The 7237-nt window shown below is 41.8% G+C and overlaps 1 protein-coding gene across 6 annotated transcripts in view; it reads left to right on the top strand.

The window, feature by feature from the left end:
* App (amyloid beta (A4) precursor protein) overlaps positions 1 to 7237 on the top strand; it is a 248324-nt gene that overhangs the window by 468 nt on the left and 240619 nt on the right. The gene's annotated exons all lie outside the window — the stretch shown is intronic.

Genomic DNA, 7237 nt, shown 5'->3' with positions numbered 1-7237 from the left:
CGAGGCAGGCGCTTTTTGCCACTGAGCTAAATCCCCAGCCCCTCCCTTAACACTTTGCCACTGGCAAATCTTCTCTTGAAATGTTAAAATATCTCAGCTGGTGACTGAAATGCACCGTGTGGAGTTGCCCACAGGTATCCATTCCATCTGACTTAAATTCCTCAGCTCCTCGAACACTGAGACCTGCCCCAACCACTAACTCCTGTTTATCTCTCCCAACATGAGCACTCTTTATGTATTTTCCTGTTTGTTCTGACGTATAGCCTTCTCTTCTCTTGTCTTTATTAATGTTACCCCTGGGGCTGGAGATTTGAAGATGAATCATGATGTCCCTGATTCACCCTTCCCAATGCTACAGGTCTGGAACTCTAATTTCCTTTTGATAAATTCACATATATATATGCATAAATACTTTATACCACACTGTACTTACTAATATACATATTCCTTTTCTTCCTAGATATTTCTTTCACTTAAACATAGGCTCTTCAAGGGGAGTGGATATATGAGGTTTTTTTTTTTTTTAATCTTACCTACAGTAGTAGTATACACAATTTTTGATCAATTCCACAGTAATAAACATTTGCAGTTCTAATCATTATATTTATTTTAACTGGGATAAATCACACATAAGACAGGAAATGTTGATTATGGTGTATTTATTTGTTGGCTGCTCTATGTGTTTATCAAGCAGAATGTTGTTTCCCTACATGACTTGCTATTAAATACTCAAGGCTTGTTGGCTTAACTTTCCCATTCACCTTAGAATTAGCTAACACCTTTCCGGCTACAGCCTTCATTTTGATTTGGAATGTTGAGTTACCCCTCCATGTCTCTAGGACTTCTCTGTGCTTAAACATAACTTGAAGGACAATCCCAGATATAACTTGAATAGAGATAGAGGCCCAGTTACCTTGGAGAATAACACATCCTCAGTCTCAGGGTGCTGAGTATGGCAGTGGCCCCAGGGCGCACTAGTTCCTGGTGAGAGCTCTGTCTTCCTGCAGCTGCCCTGGGGAGTAGCTGTCCTGGGGGACACGCTGTGGTCCTCCGTGCTGCAGGACAAGCCCAGGGCAATCCTTTCAGCTTCTCTGACAAGCAGCTGCTCCCAGCACTGCGCCACCTACAGTCGGAGGCCAATCTCTCACATACCAGACACGCCCTCGGGAGTGCTCAGGGTTTTGCCTCATTCTCAGCATACTAGATAATGCTCCATCTTTTTCTTTCCCACTCAAGAGAACACACTGGAAGACTGCAAAGAAGAGCAGACCGATGGTAAACTTGTCATTTATTTTTTAAAAAACCCTCAGAAATTTGGAAATTTTATTAGCAAAACATTACTTAAGAATCCAAATAAGTAACCCTCAGTTGCGAGCCAACATGCCTCTGGGAAAATCAATGCCTGGTCACTGTGAATTGTTGTCCTCTTAAGGGAACTGGTTTCTGTGGTAAACCAGACACTACGCTAGGTGGCTTCTCAGCTCCTCACCACACCTCCTGACAAGGGCAGCACTTTTCAGGAACTAAGGCTGTGGTAGTGTCCATAGCCCTTTCCAAAGCTGTGTGTAGAGCTCAGACTTTCTTGCAGCCTGAGTTTTTTCCAGCATAGTCTATCACCGCACAACCTTCCAAAGTCCTCAACGGAAAAGAAACCATATAAACCCCATGTGGCTGGCTCTCTTACCCCTACTGCTCTTGAATAGATATTCATGCTCCCTACCTCTGAAGTACAGACTTTTCCTTTCTCCTCTATGCACAGACTATTTCTTTCTCCTCTTTTGTTCTTCCCTTTAATTCTATAAAATATCAGAATGGTTTTCTACCTGAGACCTTTCAAAAACCTTGGGATTACTACCATTTCTCAGAGAAGTAATGTAAGCCATCTTCCAAGAGTAGTCCTGGGTTAAACATTTAATTTTGTTGTTCTATTCAGTTACTACTGAAATACTGAAACCTATTTGCAAAATATGATTCACTTCATCTGGAGTCTGTCTCTAATGTAGTTTTGTGCAGGGTTGGTAGAAAAGAACTAATTTTAAAAGTACTATATTATTTGAAAATGTATGAATACTTCATAGATACACGAGTCAAGTAAAGACCCAAGAAATGAAGCAATAATTTAAGAAAAAGGGTAAGTAAGCTCTCCTGTTTACATGCAGGTTTGCTAGATATACAGAGTTCCTGTAGGCATATTCATTGCTAATTACAAATTTAAGCATTTGTTATGGCTTATATCTAGATGTTCCCCCAAGGCCTCATGCACTCATAGGTGGGGCCATTGTGAGGTAGCTGGAGCACGGCTGTGTCATACTGGATTAGTCCACCGATGGGTGTATAGCTGGGTGTGATGTTAGGAGGTGAAGCCTAGTGGGAAGAGGTGGTCACTGCTGTGGCCTGGAAAGGTATATATCCCTTCTCCTCCCATGATCCTGCTCTGCTTCCTGCCTGCCATGCCATGAACTTCTGCCAGACTCTTCCGCCATGCTGCTTTGTCTTGGAGCCAGCTGACTATGGACTGAACCTCTACACACTGTGAGCCAAAATAAACCTTTCTTCCTTTATCTTGTGTGTCTCGGATATAGTATCCCAACAATGAAAAAGTAAGACAGCATTTCCTTATGTCTACTCATTTAAAAGAAAGAAAACAATGCGTACTTATTAAGAAAAACTGGTCCACCACTGGGAGAAACTATTTTATTTTGAAAACTTTGAATGCTTTTTATAGTTCAGACTTCTGTAGATATTGAAGGCTGTAGTCAAGACAAGGAAATTAATAGTGCTCTTCTGCTTTAGAGAAGATGGAAAGGGAGGAGTAAAAATGCAGCTCAAGATCTGCTTCTGACCTTTGAAGAGAAGCAGAGAAGCTGATATTAAGTTGTGGAAGGGAAGACTGTTTCTAGGAAGTCAAGAAGTGTGTGAAACTCTGAAATCTATCAGTGTCTGCCATCACAGCTAACAGAGTACAGTATGACCTCCAGAGAAGATAGTGCCTCCATAGGAGGAATGGTAATTCCTAGCACTCTTGCAGTCTGCAAGGGCTAAACAATGCAAATATTTAATGAAGAGGAAGCAAAAGAAACTACCTTGGCTATGTAGGAAGCATTCTGATTAAAAAACACATGGAAAGAAATGGAAAGATTCTAGAAATGGAAAGCCCAGGGTGGATATGAATCTAGCTTTAAATGTGAGCATAACTTTAGGAGTTCTGTTATACACTGAATAATATACAATTCAAAATTCATGTGTTGAATCCTCAAACCCGTACTTTAGAACGTGACTGTGTTTGGAGGCAGGGCCTTGAAAGAGGTAATTAAGTTAAAATGAGATAATTAGGGTGGGAACTAATCCAAACTAATTAGTACACTTAGGGGATTTGGACAAAGAGACATCAGGGCTGCAAGGACACAGAGGGACAGCCATATGAGGACACAGCAAGAGGACAAAGAGGATGTTCATCTGCAAGCTAAGGAGACAGGCTTTAGAGGAGTCCAACCCTGCCCGCAATTCAAACTGTGAGACAAAAAATTTCTGCTCTTTAAACTTCCCTAGTCTGTGGTATTTTGTTATGGCATCTCTTGGAAACAAATATGGCTTTTATTTATTTTTTATTTTTTATTTTATTTTATTTTATTTTTTGGTTTTTCTCCGGTACCAGGAACCGAACTGATGACCTTGCGCTTGCCAGGCAGGCGCTTTGCCGCTGAGCTAAATCCCCAGCCCCAAATATGGCTTTTAAATGTTAATACAAGTTTAAGCTTTGGTTATATTTCTGAAGAGAAATGTAAGCACCCATTTTATTTATTTTTCAGAATCTGATAGTCATGGGAAGGGTGAGCCACCTGAGAATCAGGATGCTGACCTGATGCATGACAGAGAAAGCAGATCTCTCCAATTTCTATTTCTTTCTGTTTAATAATCTTCCAATGGAAAATCTTCCAATAGAACTATTGGTCATGGGTAATGTACATCAAATTAGTTACTGGAATGCAGAGCAGGTCATAGTTGTTTTAAATGTGGATCGGTTATATTTCCTCAGTATCAAATTTCTACATTGAAATCATAATCCTCCAAAGCCTCAGAATGTGATAATGTGCAGGATAGGTTCTTTAAACAGGTAGTCAAGTTGAAGAGGTCATTAAGGAAGGCTTTCATTCAATGTAATGAGTATGCATTAGGAGGAAATTTGGACACAGACCCACACAGAGGAAAGATATGTGGACACATGGGAGAAGGTGGCTGTCAACAAATCAAGCAGAGAGGCCTCAGAAGATACCAGCTCTGCCAATACCTTCATCTTGAATTTCTACCCTCTAGAACTATGAGAAACTAAATATGTATCATTAGAGCCACCTTGCCTCTGGGATTTTATTTGTTTGTTTTGTTTACCTTTTTGGTGCTTGGCATTGAACCCAGGGCCTGAAGCATACTAGCAAACATGCTACCACTCAGCTACACCTCAACCCAGGCTGTGGAATTTGACCATGGAAGTTCTAGCAAGTTAATACAGGGCTCATCTTCTGGCTCAGACTTACGATGGTTTTCAGTGATCTTTATGGGACACAGATCACAGCTTAAACAGAAGATGACAGAGATATGGCTTAGTAGCATAAAAGTGGAAAATTTTTTATGCTTAGTAGCATAAAAGTGGAAAATTTTTTAGCAAGTGTGGCCAATCTGAGTTCACAGTGGGATGCAGCTACTAAAAAATCAAAAGCAACATTAGGCTGCAGATACAGGTAGACCAGAACACATTTAGAGAACATTCACCACATAGAAGCAACTGCAAACTATACCATCTATGTGCTTATTCAAAGAAGTGCTCTTAGTGTTAATATTTTAATGTTCCTGTAAAGCTTCATGTGCTCATGGGTGGGGCTTTCAGAAGGTGACTGGATCAGGGGATGCAATATTCATCAGCATGGATTAGTCCACTGGTGAGTTTATAGCTAAATGTTACATTGGAAGAGGAGGCCTGGTCTGGGAGTGGTCTTTGGGGGCGTGGCCTGGAAGTGTCTATCTGCCTCCTCCCTCCTTGATTTCTCTCTGCTTCCCATGGCCATGTCCTGAGCTCTTCCTCCTCCACCATGCCCCTTTGCCAGGCTGTCCTGCCTTGGAGTCAGCCGAGTGTGGACTGAGGCCTCTACAAACCTTTCTCCCTTTAAATTAGATGTCTCAGCAAGAAGAAAGTAACTAAGACAACTTAACTTGTGAAGAAGACTCTGGAGGTAGAAGCAACAAAAAAAACTATTGGCAAATATGTAAAGATCTTTGATGTGGAGTAGAAGTAAATTTTCTGCTTGGCAGCGGGGGAGGTGGGAGCACAATAAGGATATCTGAGTGGGAGTTCAAAGGAAAGTGATATGGGCCTTAAATGTGGCAAGAACTTTGTAGTAACCAGACAGCCCAAAGACAGTGAATATCTCATAGGAGTAGGCGTTTAAGCGCTGGCTGCTGCAGGGATCCCAGCACACTGCTGCTGGTCCTTTCCTTAGCTTTGTTGGGTGCTAATCAAGAATGGTTCTGTACTTCTTGCTCAGGGGATCTGGAAGGTACTACAGGGCAGGAAATGACATTAAGTGCAGAGGTAGTGAGGAGAAGCAAAAAGCCATCAGGGTGTCTGAGTAGAGATGGGACAGGAAAAAAAAATGTAGGAAACATTCATCATTCTGACTCATTGGCAGCTAATCGTTTTCCTGTTAGGAGAACCTTCACTAGGAATGTGGGAATGGGGTGAGTTGCAGTAACGCTAGTGGAACTTGCTAAATAAGAACTTTTATTTTTATAGATTATAACTTTGATATATTTTTAAATTTCATGTTGCACCAAAGTCCCTTAGTGTTTTGTGGGGTTTTTTGTTTGCTTAGTTTTTTGTTTTGTTTTGTTTTTGTTTTTTGAAACAAGGTCTTGCACTTGTTATGTATTCCATCCTGCCCTTGAACTCATTATGTAGCCCAGGCTGTCCTTTAAGTTGCTGCGATCTTTTTGCTTCAGCCTCCTGAGCGCTAGGATTACAGGCATGTGCCACCATGGCCAACTGAAAGTTCCTGCTTCTTAAAAACACCCCTCTCTCTCCAGTGTCCTACAACTTGTTCGCTGCATTCAGAAGCACCTCATGCCTGGTTTACTATTGGGCTGCCATGGTCTTAAAGTTTTTAATTTTGGAACAAATGTGCAATGTTTTTGTAGGTGTCCGGTTCCCTTCCCATCTCTGCCGCACATACGTCTTTGCATTCGGATTCTTTTACTGCACGGGGTTAAATGGAGTCATAGTGGTAGGTGTGTTTGGGAAGCAGTATGGCATGGAATGTCGACAATGTTTTTTTTTTTTGGTCATCCTATGCTTTTCGCTGCAGTCCCAACTTTCTTGCAGTTCAGATTTGGGAGAAGTTCATTAGTTTCAATTTCTTGACTTCTGGATGTTTGAGGAGTTTCTTTTTTTAGGGTGCTGGGGATTAAACTCAGGGCCTTGTTGGCGCCAAGCATGCACTCTACCGCTAAACTAGATTCTCAGCCCCTGGTTATCTGATTTATAAACGAGAATCATAGCAATGGGCTCCTTGGATTTCGTAGGAGTGGTACAGAGCATGAAAAGAAATACTGCATAACAAATATTTGTCATTAATTGTTGAGGACATTCAAAGGACATTCAGGACAAAAGGTAATCCAAGGATCAGAACTGGATAGGAGGAGCAGAGGAGGGCAGATGACAACATTTAGGGGCGACGGTGGGTAGATAAAGGCTGACTTCTCAGAAAGGAAGCAGGCTGAGCCATAGTTCCACAGTGGGCATCCCTGGCCAGGGAAAGAGCGGGTCTCAGGAAGGCAGGCTGAGCACGCAGCCCTAAGAAGGCTTGGAGGTCTCCTTGGCTTCATTTCCTCCCTAGTTCCATGCGCACCGATGCTTGGTGGCTGATGTCACTTTGGCTTGGGAGAAGGGGACATATATGGGTAGATCTTGACCACTCTAAATGAAGTGGACACTCAGTACTGGATGGTTTCTGTTAACATAGGAGAAAGTGGTTTCGCAGAAAGTGCATTTCTGAAATTTAGAATATACAAGAACAGGAGCAGTTTTAGGTTAGAAGTTATTAGTCATGGGAGTAGGACAAGAGTCAACTCCCAAGCACTCCTCTCTCTTAACATACTTTATCTCCATCTCATAAAGACGTTACATCCCTGTGGGTCAAAAGCATCCCAATGATTCTGTCCTTCTCTAACAAAACAAAAACGTAAAAAA

This window comes from Chinchilla lanigera, unplaced genomic scaffold, assembly GCF_000276665.1.
Source record: "Chinchilla lanigera isolate Chin_1 unplaced genomic scaffold, ChiLan1.0 scaffold00006, whole genome shotgun sequence".
In the NCBI taxonomy this organism is placed as follows: Eukaryota; Metazoa; Chordata; class Mammalia; order Rodentia; family Chinchillidae; genus Chinchilla; species Chinchilla lanigera.
This window is presented reverse-complemented; position numbering and strand designations above follow the sequence as displayed.